The sequence below is a fragment of the Zootoca vivipara genome, chromosome 1 (assembly GCF_965207765.1).
Source record: "Zootoca vivipara chromosome 1, rZooViv2.hap1.1, whole genome shotgun sequence".
Lineage (NCBI taxonomy): Eukaryota > Metazoa > Chordata > Lepidosauria > Squamata > Lacertidae > Zootoca > Zootoca vivipara.
This window is the reverse complement of record NC_142582.1, coordinates 64,240,848-64,261,717: the sequence shown is the minus strand read 5'-3', so window position 1 is coordinate 64,261,717 and position 20,870 is coordinate 64,240,848. Positions and strand designations below refer to the sequence as shown.

Here is a 20,870-nt window from a genome sequence, read left to right as displayed (position 1 = left end):
AAGAATGACCTTGCCAAGAGAGTAGACTGTGGTAAGAACTGATATTTTAGAAAATCAGGTGGTATAAATAAGTTTATGTTTGTGGTGGTGAAGCCTGTGACACTGATTCTATGATTTACTAAGCTGATATGGTGGAAAGGAATAGCATGGTGTCTGGTGTTTGCAGTCCAGCATCTGTGAGGAAATGGCAAATTGTCACTGTGTCTGGAATTAACACCTCCAGAGATAAGGAGGCTGCAGGAATATACAGAATAGGAAATTGATTTGATAGTGGATACCTGAAGGATAGGGGATTGTTGAGAGATTGAGGAAAAGTCCAACAAAAATGTGAATCCCCAAAAAAGCATATGAAAGCAAAAGCCATGGGAGTGAGGCCAGGGAGAGAGACAGAAACCTCCCTTTTCAAACCTAGGTCAAAAAACCAGGGTGGTTGATAGAAGCAACTGCTAGGTCTAGAGCAGGCAAAATCAAAGAATCTCCTGTGAATGGAAGAATACCTTCCTTTTATAAAAGGTAAAGGTAAAGGGACCCCTGACCATTAGGTCCAGTCGTGACCGACTCTGGGGTTGCGCGCTCATCTCGCATTATTGGCCGAGGGAGCCGGCGTATAGCTTCCAGGTCATGTGGCCAGCATGACAAAGCCACTTCTGGCGAACCAGAGCAGCACATGGAAACGCCATTTACCTTCCCGCTGTAGCGGTTCCTATTTATCTACTTGCATTTTGATGTGCTTTCAAACTGCTAGGTTGGCAGGAGCTGGGACCAAGCAACGGGAGCTCACCCCGTCACAGGGATTCGAACTGCCGACCTTCTGATCAGCAAGCCCTAGGCTCAGTGGTTTAGCCCACAGCGCCACCTGGGTCCCCACCTTCCTTTTATAGGAGGGCACTATTGTATACATCCCATTAACTTTACCTGGTGCCCACTGCATAGCTACAGTACCAGTTTTCTCACTGTGTGTACCAGGTGCTTTCTGAAACATATGAGGCATTCACATCAATATAAAGGAGGTGCAGTCAGGGGAGCAGGCAGAGTTCCATTATTACAGTAATTAGTTGATCTCCTGGTATGCCCCAGCTTGGGCTGTCAGCACTGTTCAGTTTGACACTAAATGGAACAAGAGGTCTCAATACAAAATAATGTAATGCCAAAAAGCTTAAGTCTTTTAAATTGTTGGCTAACAAATATTTTCCTATGCCTGCATTTTGAAATTTGCTTTTGATGTTGCAAGAAATTGCATTGTTTGAAGTGTTGCCAAACTGCTGGCATACTATGAGAAGCCTCCACCAACCCTCTTCTTGTATCAAATGTGTACTTTTAGCTCAGAGTTTCCCGACACACACACACACAGTCTCTCTCTCTCTCTCTCTCTCTCTCTCTCTCTCTCTCTCTCTCTCTCTCTCTCTCTCTCAGCTAGCTCCCAGACCATGGGTTACTCTCCTTGTATTTGCAGAATAGCTCAGCTCATTATGTCTCCTGACATAATTCCTTTCCTTTTGTTGAGAGAGTAAGGGTTTAGAGTTGGGAGGTTTCCTGAGTAATGCTGATACTTCTGAGAGGCCCCTGCCCACTGCCTGCTTGTCAGCTGTAGCATAGTTTGAATCAAGAAATCCTATTGTGTCCTTAATTCCTCTTTTATGATGATGTCACTACCCATATATAGACACAGAGAAGTTTATCACAGTTACATGGCTCCTCCCCATTCTGCTCACCGTAGAGTGGTGCATGTACCAAATATAGTGTCTTCATTCTTCAAGCTGTATTTCATCTCTTTCTGTGGCCCAGCAGTTTTGGAATAACTTTTACCCTCATCTGACAAGTGTGCCATCTCATGTGAATTTATGTGTACATGGAAATAGGTAAAAATATTTATGTCAATTTTGGGAGCTGCATTGTTCATATTGCAAGGAGTGCAATACCCTAGGAACCAGCTTCCCAATTGTCTTGCTTGGGTTTTGCTTTACTGAAAGCTCCACATATCTCAAAAGAAATCCTAGTCGTAACTTCTGATTACAGCTTCAGTGGTGCAGAGCCAAATGACAGATCATTTCATTCCACTCAGCTGCATCTGCCCAATAGCATTTTAACCTTTGGTCTGTGCTGTTTAGTTCCTGTTACTCCTCACCCCATGGCTGTTGAAATGAATGCTACCTCACTCACTTACTTATCTTATTTACTTTGGCTGCTCATATCATGCATTAAAAGTCACAGATTAAAAAAAAACACTGCATAAAAATGCAATGTGTTACTGAAACTAGGACAGATCACTGTCTTCAGATATAAGTGGCTAATGCTTGAAAAAACTAGGAAACTTGTGGGTCACTGCAAGGGACACAACATGTGTGTGTGTGTGTGTGTGTGAGAGAGAGAGAGAGAGAGAGAGAGAGAGAGAGAGAGAGAGAGAGAGAGTCGTAGCATGCTGGGAATTTTACATTTGCCCAGGGCACACAAAGAAGTGTCAAATAAGTAATTTTTAAGTATACAATGTAATTACTTCAATGTAATTTTTTTAAGGTGATGTGCCAACATTTTGGAATTTTTATTGCTATGTTCATAGTATTTTTGGTTTAAGAACTGCAAAGATCCTGCAATTCTCTAGGTTTAAAAATAGTCTAATTCAACTCTTTCCCTTGTTAGAATAGTTTTTACTCTGTTGCTATTAGTTCTTTTATGCCTTGCTTCAAATTCTGCAATTTCTTTTAAAAGTTGTGCTTGTAAATGTATTTTATTTTTATTTTTCCTGCTTTGTTCTGATATGAAAGTACTTCCAATAACTGCTTTTGACGTATCCCATAATAAGGCAGGAGTGTACTGTTATTGGTTATGACTTTCAAAGAGTTATTTTATATCTTTTTCTATCTTTCTGTTGTTATTGAGCTCTAGAGAAGTTCTGAGTTTAAGTGCAGATTGGTATTTTGAGGTTATTACAGTTTAGTTGTGGTGTTGCTGATGTGTACTACTGTTAGAAATCAGCTTTTGTTAGATTCCCTTTTAAAGTATCAGAAATCATAATTTAATCTATTCTAGTATAATTATTATTCCAATAATGTGTATAATCTCTTATACCAGGGGTCCCCAAACTAAGGCCCAGGGGCGAGATGAGGCCCAATCGCCTTCTCAATCCGGCCCGCAGATGGTCCGGGAATCAGCATGTTTTTACCTGAGTAGAATGTGTCCTTTTATTTAAAATGCATCTCTGGGTTATTTGTGGGGCCTGCCTGGTGTTTTTACATGAGTAGAATGTGTCTTATTTAAAATGTATCTCTGGGTTATTTGGGGGGGCATAGGAATTCGTTCATTTATTTATTTTTAAATATAGTCCGGCCGCCCACATGGTCTGAGGGACAGTGGACTGGCCCCCTGCTGGAAAAGTTTGCTGACCCCTGTCTTATACTGTACTAGAATTAGCATAACAGCATGTATCTATTAATGCCTTTAATGGAAGATACTGTATAAGTGCTAACAGGAACCAGTGGAAAAAGTCCCCAGTGAAAGTGTTGCCTGTAAGGATCACATGTCTATGCATTGGTAGAATTTAAGCAAAGGTTTGATTTGGCCCACAGTATCTCAAAACCACAGTTGTTTTTTTACAGGCACAGACATAGACTGCATCATCTTTAGCTGGGTGACAGCAGGGTGTGGGGATCTGGAGTGTTTATTTGCTAAAAGGGTTCTCATCTCTGGAAGCTCCTTGCATTTCCTCACTGTGGAACATTTACGGTACCTGGAATTTCCCTATCACAATATATACCTGGCATCCTTAAGCTAAGAAACTTTAAGCAGTCCCATTAATCTTCTGTCCAAAACACCAAACTTACAATATTACAATTCCTGCAGATGTTCCAGATTATACACAAATGTAGAATACAAATACACACTTAAGTTTTACGGCATAGTAGGCCATTAATGCAACTTGCTGGTAGAAGAGCCAGTGCCTGGATATCTGAGTAACTGTGTACACAGTGTAATTTATCAGCAGCCATCTAGAAATACTTTAAATCACTGTCACAGAATGCTGATGTGTGTGGACATGCCCCCAGGGAGCAATCTAAGGAAATGCCTGAGAAGGATAGTGGGCAGAGTGTTGCCCTTAGACCAGAGAGTCCTGGGTTATGTCTCCATTTGACTGTGAAACGGCCTCGGTCCAGTATACCTGAAGGAGAGTCTCCACCCCCATTGTTCTGCCCGGACATTGAGGTCCAGCGCCGAGGGCCTTCTGGCGGTTCCCTCACTATGAGAAGCCAAGTTACAGGGAACCAGGCAGAGGGCCTTCTCGGTAGTGACACCCACCCTGTGGAATGCCCTCCCACCAGAGGTCAAAGAGAACAACAATTACCAGACTTTTAGAAGGCATCTCAAGGCAGCCCTGTTTAGGGAAGCTTTTAATGTTTGATGAATTTCTGTATTTTAATATTTTGTTGGAAGCTGCCCAGAGTGGCTGGGGGAACCCGGCCAGATGGGCAGGGTATAAATAATAAATTATTATTATTATTATTATTATTATTATTATTATTATTATTATTATTATGCAGAATGGGTAACCTTGGGCTATTCACTTTAGCCCTCTTCGGGAATTCTGACACCATGTTCAATAAGCATATGAGGAAGGGCTGTGTTTTAGAATGCTGGAAAATCAGGGTTGTAAAATGTACAGAGGGTGTCCACAAGCACAGCAGGCCCTCACATACAAGTTTGCCCTCCAACTTGTATAGGGCAATAGGAACAATGATGTGGAGACAAAGCTAGCATGTGCAGTTGGTCACCACTTCCCGCACATGTTTACTGAACATCAGAGCATCAGAACGTCTGAAGAGGGCTGTCACCCTAATCTACTGCACCATGTGGGTGTGGGTGGGTGTGAAACACTGCCTGAGAAAGGATGGCACACAAATACGATAAAAATTGATGCATTTGTGTCACTTTTACAGTGTGAATCTGAATTGGAGGGACAACATAACACCAATTCTAGCTGTAAATATGATACAGTACAACATACTGTAAGTTAGTATAACGTTAGAACTAAACATTTCAGCAAGATAGTCTTGAGATTCCTGTTGAAACTATATTTATGCAAATTGATTTTGGGTATAAGCCTACTTTGGAGATAGCTACACAGCTTCCATGCTAATCAGCCTCAAGGTTAGCAAATGATGCCACCTGCTATTTTTACTTAGTCAAGCCAATTTATTGAAATTAAAGTCAGTTTACCTGCAAGAATACACAACATGAATTCATGGTGATTTGCTAAAATCTATGCTAATAGCCTCTAGGAACACTTTCACCTGGAGCTGCATGACAAAATAACGTGCCTCTTTACAGTTCTCTTCTATGTACATTTAGTGCTGCTCTTGACAGTGTCCATATACATTACAGACTTTCTATTGAATACCTTGATAACAGGATAGTACATATTTGAGGTTAGATTCTGTAAGTACTGTATAGCCCAATTTAGGTACCCCCCCCAAAAAAAAATCTACATTGGATGAAACAGAAGTGAGTCCATGCAAAAGAGAAATCAGACCCTAGTGGCATGTCAACTCGTTTTGCAACTGCAGTGTTGTGAATGCAGACCAAGCATGTTTCTGCAGATAAATCTTGTCCCCTGGGTGGAATGGGTGGAACCAGGACTATGACATGGACTGAGACACTAAATGACTTCTCCTTTTATCAGGGCAGTGTCCATAATAAGCTTGATGTATTTTGCCATGCCAGTATATCATATAGTGTTTAATGTCAAGGCTTGGCTCACATAATTTTTAGTATGATTTAGAAGTGGAATTTACTGCAACAAAGCACTGCACCCTCACCTCCTAGCAGAAGTGCTTGTGTTCAGGGTTTCAGCCCGGCAACCATGCCCTGCTGAAGAGTTCTATGAGCAATCAAGAGCTCAAACATTACTTGACTACTAAGAGCATACTTAATCCTCGCTGGGGATTTTTTGTTCCCACTTAGTGAAAAAATAAAGTTGTATCTCTGCAAACTGTAATTTGGATTTGCCTGAGCATGTTGATGCCTCTGTTGGAGGCAGTGTTTCTCTGCATACCAACTGCTGGAAATCACAAGCTGTTGCACTCAGGTCCTGCCTGCAGAATTTCCATAAGCATCTAGTTGGTCACTGTGAGAACAGAATCCTGGACTAGATTCACTGGCCTTAAGCCTGATCAGTAGGGCTCTTCTTTTGCTCTTATTTCAATTGCAGCCTCCAGTGTCCTCCCCCAGGATGTTTGTGATCAGATGGAACACAGAGTAGCCAAAAATAGTGGAAACTCACCCAGCATTAGCAGAAGCTCATTAGATATCACTGGATTAGTCAGAGAACTTTAAGCAGTCCCATACATATTGCCTCTGGTTTTAAGCCTAGAAGCAAGACTCCTAAATAGTTGATTTTGACAGGTTAGCCTGATTTACAGGTGATGACTGTAACACTACATCCACTTAGATGGGTAGGTCTTTTGAACATTTGCTATTACCTAACTAACTCAATCAACTGCAACGTTTATATTCTTACGTAATCTAAGGCTGGCTGTGCTCTGGCATCACACATAAATAACTAAGCTGGGTCATTTATCAAATGGAGCTAGCATTTCCTGCATAGTACTACTTCCATATACCACCTCAGTTATTATTTCATGGATTGAATGAACCTTGTAAACCTTCCCTGTTGCTTCCAGATACATGAGAGCACTGGGAGATGCATCCCTACATGCCATAGACTGCATATTCTGAGCCTCAGACACAGCCCAATGGTAGCAATAAATTATGATCTCCCAGTAAAATCATGCTATTTATTAGTCAGTTTAATTTCTGCTCCCAATTATAAAATATGTATGCAGAGTCTATTATGCATGCAGAGTCGATTGTGCTAAAAGAAGTCAGAAGTAACTTCTATTAAATTCAATGTGATTCATTCCCTAGAAAGTATGTTTGAGATTGTAACCTAAGGCTATATAACCTTGCTAATAAGTGTATCTCAATGAACTTATTTCAATGGACTTATTTCTGAGGAGACATGCATAAGATTTCACTGCACATGAGCAAGCAACCTGGCCAAGTAGTCTGTAGGCTGGGGCACAGCCTCGTGTGCTCTCTTTGCTTGGAGAGGCTGTGCCTACAGGCGTACATGATTGGCTCTGCACATCTGATCTATCCAATGGAAAAGAGACATGGAAGAATGAAATAATAGCAATAAATCTGCCAGGTCGCACAGAACATACTGCATGTGGGACAAAAAAAGTATACAGATCTGAGACTTGCTACACATACATGCATAGAATGTAATACCTCAGAAATATATACTTTTTTGGGAATAAATGCAGTTCCCCCACTAATCTGAACATGAGTGGCTTCCAAATATAGCCCTTTCCCTCTGTCTCATTTCCTCTCTAAAAGGGATAAAATAACAGGAGAAGCAATTAATCTTTGATCCCAATTCTTTTTCTCATCCCCTCATGGCCTAATTCATAATCTTAAGATGTCTGATACAGAAACACCAGCAGCCTGATTAAAGAGTTGATAGTGGGGTCATGTAGTGCCAAAGAAGGGTGGAGGTTTTTATAGAATGCCAAGTATATGCCATGACTGACTGGCTTGGCGTGACACAATCCACTGGGAAATTCTCCTGAACATGTGCCATTAATCTGTGAGGCAGTGGCATATGAACCTGGCTTTCATGGTGTGTTGTTCACTAAATAAGTAGCCCTTCTTGGGGTTTTTTTTTGGGGGGGGGGATGCAAGTCTCCCAAGACAGACTACAACTGTGATGACAGGACAGAAAAATGTTACCTTGCAAATTATATTGCTTTAGCCTGTTGTTTTAATCAGACAAACTTTACTAAACTGCTCAGGGAACAGGAGAGGGATTGTTAAGCACAGCTACCAACCAATGAGACCTTGGCACAGCAAGTTGCTGCTACAGACCAGCAGAACCACTTTTCTCTTATCTTGACCCTGGAAAGCATAGTTAGCAATTTTCCATCACTTTTCTTATCAGACCCTTTTTTTTCAGTTGGCAAAGCGACAGGATAATTGCCCTGGAAAGTGTGGGATAATGACCAGTTTTTGTGTGAATAAACAGCCCGTCTGGAAGTGCCCTAACTTGTATTGGGACACACATACACACATACTTGGGAAATGAATTTGAGGGGAATAGTGGCAGTGTGAGTAGCACAGTGGGTAATAATGGCTGCCGCCGCCACCAAGTGATGGCCAAGAGGATGGGGACTGAGGAGACCTTGGACCACCCATGTCATCAGGTCCCCAGAGGGAAATTCCCTGCTCCCTCAGCATGTCTTCAGCCAAGTCCCTCTCTGCCTCTGCATCTCTCTTCCAAAACGCTTCTGCTTTAAGGTGGAGGGGTGGGACTGTTGCATTCACATATGTACATGGATAAATACCCCATCTGTCAGGAAATTGACATAGCAAGTGTTCTAGTTGCTGAGACAGCAGCTGACCAGCCTTGGATACCCAGTATGGAAAGGCAGGATATAAAGTTTTATAATAAATAAATATAATAAAGTATACTAGCAATGTGCCTATATCTCCTCTTAGGAGAAGGTTACAACTGTGTTCTGTTTGGGAATTCTGTCAAAAATCAGAGCTCTCTGTGAATGTATTTGGCTCCAAGTTTGTGTGCAAAACAGGGACCGTACCCTGCAGTCTTGTGTGTTGCTCAGACATTATTAGGCAAAGACCCAACTAGAAGAAGCACCAGTAGAATGTTAAATTAAACCTAGCTTTGTTCATAGGCTGGCATATGATATTGCCATAATGTTCTTTTATTCTCTGACAGCACCTTAGAAGAAATGAAGCACTTGAATTATTTGTGAATAGGCAGCCAAACAAATAATCTAATTGTAATCACTCTTTGCAGTTTGTGTCACCAGCCTTAATTGCCTCATACAAAAAAAGAGAACCTTACAAGCTACTAGAATATTAAATCTGATGAGCTAGGGAACATTTTAAGTTTTTGTGAATACATGTATCTTAATCTATTCAGAAAAATATCATTCGGGTACTGTATTTTAAAAAAATACTGATTGAGATCAAGCTAAAATTTTGGACAGAAGTGTTCTGTGGAAACTGAAACAGTAAAAAAAGCTGTTAATTATTGAGAATTTTAGCTTTGATTTAAAACAAAGAATGCTGTGAGCTCATTGCTGCGACCCAAATGGTTTGAAAATGTGTAAATTTCTTGCCAAATACCCAGAAATCAATGAGAAACCTTGGGAAAGATTTCAGTTAGAAATCTGGGGAGGAGACGGAAAAACTGGAGACTTCCACTGCTATGCAGCCTTCTTGTTGGCTTGACATATATTCATATTAAGCGAGGAACTTACAATGAGTGAAACTCAATGAAGGCACAGAAGCTGTAAAGGTAAAGGGACCCCTGACCATTAGGTCCAGTTGCGGACAACTCTGGGATTGCGGCGCTCATCCCGCTTTACTGGCTGAGGGAGCCGGCGTACAGCTTCCAGGTCATGTGGCCAGCATGACTAAGCCACTTCTGGCAAACCAGAACAGCGCACGGAAACGCCGTTTAACTTCCCGCTGTACTGGTACCTATTTATCTACTTGTACTTCAATGTGCTTTCGAACTGCTAGGTTGGCAGGAGCAGGGAGCTCACCCCGTCGCGGGGATTTGAACTGCCAACCTTCTGATCGGCAAGCCCTGGGTTCTGTGGTTTAGACCACAGCGCCACCTGTGTTCCTGCTGCAGTTACCTCTAAACATAAACATAAGCTGTAGTTACCTCTAAATAAACATGCTTAGGATTGCAATGTTAATGCGGCAGCTAGACTGGTGACTGGGAGTGGCCACTGAGACCATATAACACCGGTCCTGAAAGCACTGCATTGGCTCCCAGTACGTTTCTGAGCACAATTCAAAGTGTTGGTGCTGACCTTTAAAGCCCTAAACGGCCTCGGCCCAGTATACCTGAAGGAGCATCTCCACCCCCGGTGGTCCAGCACCAAGGGCCTTCTAGCGGTTCCCTCACTGCGAGAAGTGAAATTACAGGGAACCAGGCAAAGGGCCTTCTCGGTAGCGGCGCCCACCCAGCAGATGTCAAGGAAATAAGCAACTATCTTACTTTTAAAAGACATCTGAAAGCAGCCCTGTTTAGGGAAGTTTTAAATGTTTAATTCTGTATTGTGTTTTTAACATTTGGTTGGGAGCCGCCCAGAGTGGCTGGGGAAACCCAACCAGATGGGTGGGGTATAAATAATAAATTATTATTGTAAATTATTATTAATGTGGAGAGCTGCCTTTCTATACCCTTTAAGGACTATCTCATAGTCATGGTTAGGTTTATTAAACAATGACAGCTTGATGGATTTTCCTCCCTACTGTTTTAGTGTATGCACAAGGGTGAAAGTAAGATTCTAAGCCATGGCAGTCATAGTGAGTATATATAGAGTCGCTCAATTGAGGTTATTCTAGATACGGAGCGGGTTGCCAGGGGGCAGTGCTCCAGTGCCTGGATCCGAGGATCCCGATGCTAGAGTGCGGCGCCAGTAACCCGCTCTGTATATCGCTTTGTGCTTCTTCCTGCTCAGGCGGAGCGGCGAGGGGCGTCAGCAAGCTACGCAGTGGGTTGCTGGCACCGCCTCTCTAGCATCGGGATCCTCGGATCTGGGCGCTGGAGCACCGCTGCCCAGCAACCCGCTCCGTAGTGTGACGCATGCGTCGTGACGCACGACGCATGTGTGCGACCGACGCCCCGCCCCTGGCGGGGTGCCTTCGGATTTGCTGCCCTGGGCAGCCAGAAGGCTAGCGATGCCACTGGGGGGAGGGGAACAGATGCGAAGAAGAGATTATCAGAAATATGTGGATTCATGCACAGGTCCTACATATACACTCTTCGGAATAATGTCAGTTTTCAGCACAGTGGTCCAAACTATGTTCAAGATTTCAACACAGCTCCATGAGAATGAACAAATTATAGCAATACCTAACCCATTAAATCTCCTTATCTATAGAGTGTATCATGCCATGGCATATGAAATTGATAATACTGTATTGAGGGAAGAGACAAATATATTTTGCTGCTGTTTTAGAATGAAGGGAAATGGCAGAACACTGCTATCATATTAACTTAAAGCAAAGGGAAGTATTAAAAAGATTCCAAACAGAAAACACTATTTTTCTGAATCAGTCTAGGAAATCCATGTGAAAATGAAAAAGCATGGCATGGATCACAACTCTCACTTCCATGGGTAGAAGGTTTTCTTCTGTTTTTGGAAGGGCTTTTGATCCAGCTGGTAGAAGAATGTTGAGGTGAATTTTGCCAGCGATTATGAGATTGAGAGGGTGCTGACTGGCTGTCAAGCCAGGCATTACAGCTACAGCAATTGCTACTTAATTGAGCCATGCAACGAATGTGTGTTTAACACAGAAACTAGACATTAAAATAAAGATTTAGAACTTAAAAAAAACTGGGGTATTTTCAGCCGTTACGTTATGAAAACTTCTATATTTAGGATGTGTGGCATTACATTGTACAACACTAAGAAGGAAACTGAATGCTTTATACAACCTTTTTCCATGTTATAGATAAGAAAAAATATTTTTGCTTGGACATCCAAGTCTATTTTAGTGACAATATCAAGCATACTAATGTAGTTAAGGGCTTCAGACAGTTTTATTGCCAAGCCTTTATTCACTTAACAAGGCTCTGCAAAAAAAAAATGTCCCTAGTGATAGTTACCAGTAATTATAAATGTGTTTGTGCAATATTTCATTGGTGATATAGTAGCTTAGGGCATCAGGAGCAGGCTTTTTGGTTTGCATGCACAAGTGAAGCATACGCTTGTTCTAATTCGGGGGGTGGGGGTGGGGCAGACTTCAGGCCAATGTGATCTAATTTGTTTTTCGCTAAAACTTAAAGATCTATCAACTAGAGCCACGGGGGGGAAGATATACACTTACAGTTAAAGAAAGGGATGGGCAGGAGCTCAGTGGTAGAGCATCTGCTTTGAGTGCAGAAGTGGCTACCTTTGGTCCCTTATCTCCAGGTAAGGCTGGGAATGTCCCTGGTTTGAAACCCTGGAGAGTCAACTTTCAACCACTGTGCACAATACCAAGCTAAATTGGCCAATGGTCTGAGATGGTAGAAAGCAGCTTCTTATCTTCCTAATTAGAAACCCATGAATTTGTTTCTAATACCAGAACTTAACAGAGGTCACAGTCCCTCTACATAAAACCCCGTTCCTAGATATCACATGCAGCTCGTCCCTTCATTTCGGTGTTATAACATGAGGTAGCAATTTTGTTGTCGTCACTGTTAAACTACTGGGGGTGTTGGTGTCAGAAATGCTTGCCAATCTACCTCACTTTACTCAGATATCTACTAGTGCAGCTATCTTCAATATTGGGTTCCCATATGTCATTGCCCATAATTCTTTGAGAATCGGCTAAATTGTATGAGGCTACTAGGAGTTGGAGTCCAACAAGATCTGAGAACCTAAGAACTGCGGATCCCAATCTACACTTGTTCTAGTCCTCTGAGCAAGACTGTATACTACAGCACCGCACTGCAGAGGCAGACAAAGGTCTTAGCCTGAATCTGCCATACCCAGGCCCACTGGCCCGTCAATTCCTGCCCAGCCTACTGTTGCTTATGATAGTTTTGCTTTAGGGCCTATGCAAAGCCATTATTTATTTGCTTGTTACTTTATTTTTATTTTGTTTATTAAATTTGTCTACCACCCTTCATCTCTGCATCTCAGGGCAGTAGACAGCATATTACAGGGGTCGGCAAGGTTTGCCTTGCCTGGGCCGGTTCACTCCAGCAGAGATCCCTCTGTGGACTGGATTTCCGGTGTCTGTGTCTGTGGAGACGCAATTTTCAGCACATGTGCAGACAGGATTTCTGGTGCCGCAGAAGCGAGTCCCCGCGCTGTGCTGCACAGGTTTAGCGCAGCACGTGGTGGCTTGCTGAGCGGGCGGCTCGGTTGGAGGCGGCTCATGGGCCAGTTAAATGACTCCCATGGGCCTTAGGTTGCCTACCCCTGGCATATTATATTGTTTGTTTAAAATATTTCTATCGCACTCCCCCCGACAACCAACATCCAAGGTGACTGATACCAAGTGAAAAATAACACATAATAAACATGATACATTTTTAAAAGTAGCAGGAAGGGAGGTGAACTAAGCTCTTAAGTGAAAGTTTTTACTAGGAGGCTAGGACTGGCCTGATTCCAAGCTGCAGCAGACTGTCTGTGATTAACTGCGCATGCTCCAGTTAGTCCTATTTAGAACCTGCCAGAAGAAAGTAGGACAAGAATTCAACTCCCTCCTTTTCTTCTTTTTATTTGCCAAGCACTTCCCTTCAAATATTCAGGTTCCTTTTGAGCTTTTCTCCTTTCCATCTCTCCAAACAAATTAAAGTAATATTGTAAGACTAGAAAAAAGTTAGAACTACCCAGAGAGGCTTAACCATTGGCCATACTGACAGGGACTGATGAGAGTTAGAACCCAAAGGTATCTGGAGGACAACAGAGCCCCCATCCCTGATCTAGGCAGTGGATCTTCCTAAGTTGTTTTTCATCTGATATGCAGACAGATTGATAAATTAAAACAATATTTTAGCAACTTTGTTGTTTTTTAAATCTGTCCCTTTTGCAATTATGAAATCTCTTTACCAGACCCTCTAAGATGGAATCTACACAAATATAAAAACCATTCTGAAAATGCTTTTTAAAAAAACAACAGTACATTTAATTTTCCGTAAGGCTCACCATCACCATCTAGTGTCACATTGATCCCAAAATATCCCACTTTTCCTTAGGACGTCCCTATATTCATTGGCAAAATGTTGGAGGGTATGGAATTATCCAACCCCTGGGCCATCTGAAGGCAATTCTGTATAGGGAAGTTTTTAATGTTTCATATTTTAACTCCAGCTTATACATGGAAAGGCTTGCATTTGCTGCAGAAAACAATGTTACACTGGATCAATTGACCTGTTTAAAGATTGTCCTAGTTTTCTTTACCAGGGACATTAATGTTTTAAGAGGGTAAATTTGCCAGCATCAACACAACACACACTGAATAAATTGCTTTTAATCACTTTGATAATGCTATTGCTCTGGCAGTATAGCAGTGCAGATGCAATTTGCTGAGTCAGTCACATGAATAATGATGGGTCTTCCTGATGGATATGGAACTCTAAAAATATGCACAGGGCCAATAAATAAATCTCAGTTGTTCCAAAAATACCTAACTTATCATTAGGACAGTATTTCTATAAAAGGTCACTTGTTCTAAAAGGAGGAAATGCTGATCCAGGTTGTTCTATTACATTTTGCATAGATTAAGAAAAGCAAACCTTAAGAACAGAAACAAGTGCCAATAACTGTGGATTAAAAGACCAAACCTTTTTTTTTTATGCAGTTACATTCTTGGCAGAGCAAGGAGAATTCAGAAGGATACCTACTCAGTGCAGAAAGATATAGCATCCCCAACAGATAGGGCTGCCATACGTCCAGATTTTCCCGGACATTACCGGGATTTCAAAGACGGAATTGACGTCCAGGTGGAATTTCCGAAAGGCAGTGCCTTATTCTTTTTTTAAAAGTTCAGCATGGCAACCCTACAACAGATGTCTGTGCAGTCTCTGCATGGAGATTTGCAGTGAGGGAGAGGCGAGCATTTTTATGGCCCCACCCCCAGGAAACACAGCAGGTGTCTCCTTCTGCAAGTGTGGTTGGGAGCTGCTATTTAGATCTTGTAATTTGAGAAGTCCTTGTAGCTTCTCTCCCACCCCCATGGCATTGTTTGTTTGTTTGTTTGTTTGTTTGTTTAAATCAAGTGTGCATAGGATGAGTGGGGCTTTCCTGACATTTATGAGTTGTGCTCTCAAAACAGTGATTCAGATCCCTGCCTTCAGAGATGCCTGGGAACTGCTGGGGGCACTGGCACTGATGGAGTTGGAGCTATGTGGCATTATCATGTACATCTGGCAGTGCAGGCAGGCTGTGTGTCCTGATCATCATGAATTCATTTAATGCCTCCATATGTGGGCAATATGTGGGTGTTGTCACCAGCACAATCCCTGATTAGTGGGCTTACTGTTCTGTGGACACAGCTGATACACAGTTTTCCCCCCTGCCATTTTTGTATTTTCTATGTTGTATATTTGGTGGCTGTTTCACCAGTGTAGTGACAGCATACCTGAATTCCCACATAAGGTAAGTATTGGATTGTTCAGGCCATATCTGCAAAAATAGTGTTGGTTCAGTGCTTTCTAATCTTGATCCACTATTAAGTTTGTTTGTGCTGGGCAGATGTTGGTGAAGGTGACAAATATTAATAATATATGAGCCATTTTAGGCATGATCATTTTCAACTAAAGTTAGCTAAGCATATAATTAACTTTCCTACGGAGTTCAATGGGGTGCAGGATTGCTTGGCTTTGGATGGATTTTGACTATAACTTGTGTTTTATATGGTTTGCTACTATTGGCTTAATATCCTCTGTGTTTGTATCCGTATGTTGTTTTTGGTTGTTGCTTTAAAATAATAATAATAATAATAATAATAATAATAATAATAAGGCTTTTTAATTGTGTTGCTCAGTGCCCAGAGAACATTAGTCAGTGGGTAGTATATGAATATTGTTGATAAATAAATAAATAAATAAATATACAGTGGTACCTTGGAAGTCCAACGGAATCTGTTCCGGAAGTCTGTTTGACTTCCAAAACATTCAGGAACCAAGGCGCGGCTTCCTATTGGCTGCAGGAAGCTCCTGCAGCCAACTGGAAGCCCTGGAAGCCGTGATGGACGTTCGGGTTCCAAAGAATGTTCACAAACTGGAACACTCACTTCAGTTTTGTGACATTCGGGAGCCAAAATGTTCAACTGGCAAGGTACGACTACTAGTTTTCAGAATGGTAACTACAACCAGCTAAGAAAGGATTGCCAGTAGTTGAACAGTTGTGTTTACCAGTCTAAAATAGTTGTTCTCATTCTGATTCCCTACAGCTTTTTCTGTGGGGTAAGAATATCTGGAAAGCTCTTGAAGGATTCTGAATAGCACCTGGATACAAAGAACAACACCAGGGACCCAGGTGGCGCTGTGGTTAAACCACTGAGCCTAGGGCTTGCTGATCAGAAGGTCAGCGGTTCGAATCCCTGTGACGGGGTGAGCTCCCGTTGCTTGGTCCCAGCTCCTGCCAACCTAGCAGTTCGAAAGCACGTCAAAATGCAAGTAGATAAATAGGAACCGCTACAGCGGGAAGGTAAACGGCGTTTCCATGTGCTGCTCTGGTTTGCCAGAAGCGGCTTTGTCATGTTGGCCACATGACCTGGAAGCTGTACGCCGGCTCCCTCGGCCAATAATGCGAGATGAGCGCGCAACCCCAGAGTCGGTCACGACTGGACCTAATGGTCAGGGGTCCCTTTACCTTTACCTTACAAAGAACAACAGCTTGGACTGCATATGGTTTGACAGGCTTAAGGAGAAACAGCATAGACACTTGGAAAAACTTAACAAGGGATTCAAATGATACATGGCAGGACAAGAGAGGTTAAGACAATGGTACTGTTCAGCAAGTTGGTTCTCGTCTCAGAAATGTGCGCTGCACTGATGTGAATGGCCATCACTGCCACACTCAAAATGGAGCCACGCCCACTGGATAGCCTGAATTTTCTTTGTGTTTATGTGAATTGCCAACCTCCTGTTGTCTAGAAGAGCACTGCATTATTATTTTTATTGAAACTTATGACTTCTTATCCTGTGCTTCATGTGGACAAGGTGACCTTTTCTGACAAATGGCAATAGTTTTTTCTACTTCTGGGAACTGTTATGAGGTTATCACATTTTACCAGCCAAGATGCATAACCAGTTTATTACTTTAATTAACTCTAGGGAGGGTGGAAATCTGCTGCTTTAAACAATGCATATTGACAAGTATCAAGTGCTTTTGAGCAACAACTGTGCTGTAAAACGCATTGGAAGGTCTCCTTTATTCTCTACAGTAGTCAACTGAAGGAGGGCTACAAACAGCTGAGTTGACATGAAAAGCTCACAAATTCCTTATTAAGTGTGCTGTACCCAATGGCCTGTGAAACCTAAATGAGTCTAAGTAGATTATCCCATTACTCAAGATTCAAGAACAATGGCAGCAGTAATGCAGCAGAAGTGGAGTGGACCAGCACAAGGACAAAATGCACTGCTTCAGGTTTTCTGCCCATGTGTGAGCACAACTGATATTTCAAGAATTTGGGTGCTGCAATGGAATTCCTGCCAAACCACCGGGGGTTGCTAATAAATGCAGTCATGTCTAGATCATTCCACATAGTTAGATACATGCTGTACCGCCGTTACTACAGCAGCATTTGAACTCAAAATAACCTTCATCTCAGTATCTGGGTTAAAAACTGGCCTGGACCTATGTAAGTGATCTACACTATTCTATTCCTTAGCATCTTCTTTAATGACAGCAATAATGCTTGAATGAGTCTTATTTTTGACCTTTGTATACATCCTTATAAAGGATTCCTGGATAGCTTGGTGGCTGCTGACAGCTCATGAGTAAACCACTTCAAAAAGTTCAGTCTGTAATTTAGAGTCCATATATATATATATATATATTTAAACCAGTTCAGTGGCATGGCTTTTGGTTATACACATTGCAGCTTACTCTGGCTCTTGCACACTCCCACCACTGGAGTTTGAAGCCAAGTACATATGACTTTAAGCCACAATCCACAGGTATTCTGCAGCTTCTTGAGAAATGTTCCTGTTTAACACCCTTTCACCCAAACCAGCTTTCATCTGATTAAAAAGCAGAAGCTGGGGTTAAGGTGAGGCATGTACATTTGAGGCAGCTGTTGTGCAAGTGCAGATGACTGCTTCTGTGAATTGAAGTTTGGCATGGGGAAACAAATCGGGTATAATGGGCCTTGGCTGAAGACATCCCCACTCCATCTCTGGGGTGAACAGCAACATAAAAAAGTGACTTGAAACGCGGTGGGCGGAAACAACCTTGCTGTGTTTCAAGCTGCTAATGTCTGCATAGTTTACAGGTAAGTTTCTAATACTCTACACTCACATGTCCTATTGCCCTAGGGTGTGCTCAAACTGAAAATGTCCGCCTGGGATATCCATCACCAAAAGGAGGTGAGGATCCAAGCCAGATGCAATCAGTAAGACTGGGACTCTGAAAGAAACTGCAAAGCACAGCCAGATCATCAGAGAGGATGCTAGTTGTGGACCATACACAACTTCTGAGGCAGAAGGAACACAGCATCTTGGAGCAACTGGTGTAGTTTTATAGTCTGGTTGTGAAGATGGAAGCACCACCCGCTCAGTGCTGCATCTAGGTTCTTAATAGACCTGTCTGTTTAAATGCTTTCACTCCACTCCTGGATCATACACAAGTTTCTGTATCTTCACCTTTAAAACCCTCCATGGCTTTGCCCTTCCTTAAGAGCTCTGTACTTGTTTTCCAACACATTCCTTCCTGTGACTTTTGCTCATCCTGCTTTACCACCCTCAGCCATTCAAACCTCTCCTACTTGCTGAAATGATTCCATCCATTTCCCAATGCTGCCTAGAACTGTCTCGCAGAATCACCTCCCTTATTTCCTTTTCAAGAAACTTTTGGATCACCCGTAGTCTCTGTGCCTTATTGTAACTAATCCAAAGTATGTATAACTGAAATAATCATATATTCTTGCCCTGCCTAACCGTGTCCTTTCTTATGTTGTTTCCTAGTGTCTTATTTTATATAGTAAGCCTTTGGAATAAGGACCTGTCATACCTGTTCTTCATAAAGTGCTATGTACATAGATGGTGCTAAATAAATAATCAGGCAGCTCTATGGTAATAGAATATTTGGACCTAGGGTTGAATTGAATAGCTTTATTGTTCTATGGCTCAGTATTTGAGCCACATAGCATATGACATCAAATTGGGGGCAGCAGCGGGAGTGGGGAGAGAACACCAGTCTTTAAGATCCCAGAGGCTACTTCTGAATAGTTTCCCTATTTATTTATTTATTTTATTTTATTACATTTATATCCCACCCTTTTCTCCAAGGAGCTCACACTCCTTTTCTATGCATTTATTGTGAACTGGGTGTATCTGACTTGATTCTATTTATTTAAACCATTTATAGAGTTCCCTTCATTTAAAGAAGAAATCAGGGCAGTTCACAGTTGCTAACAAAAACATTTCCCTCCCTTCCCTCCAGCAGCAAACTGCGCTGGATTGAAGTCATTTCTCTGAAGAAAAGGAGTCATTCTATTTGCAGAACTGAGGCCACATGCACATGACATTTTATTCTAGAATCAATGGAGACTTTTTTCTACCTACTGTACCATAGTCCACACACAACCTAGATCTACTGCATATTGTTTGCCCTTTAAAAGCGTTTCTTGAGAAATTTGTTTTGTTCCAAAAATAAAAGCTCATTTCAGACTGAGTCTGCATTACCCCCCAGTTTGTCCATGTGAAAGCAGATGAAGGCAGTGGGGAGGATGTAGCCACACCTGTCCAATGACATTGGGTGGGCAATCACCACTTCCTTCCTCATTCACCTGGATTGGGCAAGGAGGTAAAGGTATGGATAACCTAATCAAGGGGAAGGTTTTAAATTTAGGTAGCAAGTTACCACACCCACCCTGGTAGATTGCAGGATCTAGAATCAATCTTGATTGAAAGCAGCACACTGTGTCACTGTAACCATTGTAGTAAATCACCATGTGCGGTGGAATTGGGAGACAATTTCAACAAGTGAAGAAGATTGACCAGAGCCCATGCAGAGGTTATTAACCTGCAGGGAACAGCACGTTAGGTTCAAAACTGAAAGCTCTTCAGTTCCTGAAGGAACAAAACTCACCCATCAAATAAGCAGGCTGACAGGAACAGTGTGCAAAAGGTTTTCACTAGATGAAATGCAATTTACGTCTTTTGTAATGGATTAAAAATCATTTAGTTACCCTGAGATAACACCTCTTAGTATTGTTAAGTGTAAATAAACAAATCATATCCTGAGATAAAAGAATCGTGTTTTTTAGAAGCCTTCCTCCCATTTATACATATGTTTAAATGTAAATATATTTCCAATGTAAAACAATCTTTCCTTCATAGATGGCTGTACTAGGAGCTAGTAAGGGCTGGAGAATCAGACCAGAATAAAATTACTAGTTGGTAATAAATGCTCTGCTTCTATAAGCACTTTGCAGCTTTTCTAAGCTCACTTATTTCAATTGCTAATAATAATTCCACCCCCAAGAAGTAGTAAGATTAAAGGGGGGGAATCATAGTGAAAGCATTTTGTACCCCAGTAATAAAATGGAAGCTGTAAGCGTAACTCTATGTGATCAACAAGCCTGTGATTTGCCACGAGGCTGGAGAAAAATGGCCCCCGAGAACTCTAGAGCATTCAGTGCTGTAAGAACATGCTGCTTCAGGAAATCTGTGGGAGGATATTACTGTGTTTGTAAATGCCTGGCCTTTGTGCTGCTTCCATGGTTTCTTTTAGTTCAACTTTAATTTGCACTCTTTGAAAAGCTCTTTTCAGGACTCATTAATCTAGCCGCCTAGAAAGCTTTTCAGCCACCATATACTACTGCATACCCGGTTTGCCTGACTTTTAGAGCAACCACAAATCTCACTGAAACCAATGGGAGCTTGCAGGCACCTCCTGTTTTCCTGACAAAGTGGCAACAGCCTTAAGTTTGTGTGTAGGAGCTTGGCCCACCGGGGAGTGTGTCATCCTTGATTACCCATGTGCAGCTTTGGCTACCTCCAACACATTTATTACCCGCTCACTGCCTGTCAAGAGTTGCACTTACAGGCCAGCGCACCAGAGGTCTCTTGCCATGCATTTCTTTTATTGGACTGCCTTTTTTCTAACACC

General features: G+C 42.0%; 1 long non-coding RNA gene across 1 annotated transcript in view; it reads left to right on the top strand.

Moving 5' to 3' along the window:
- LOC148687611 (uncharacterized) overlaps nt 1-18,690 on the top strand; it is a 40,056-nt gene extending 21,366 nt beyond the window's left edge. Inside the window, exon 2 of the long non-coding RNA XR_015946259.1 lies at nt 18,074-18,690. This is a non-coding gene — a long non-coding RNA (uncharacterized LOC148687611). The remainder of the gene's footprint in view (nt 1-18,073) is intronic.
- Nucleotides 18,691-20,870: the final 2,180 nt, after the last annotated feature.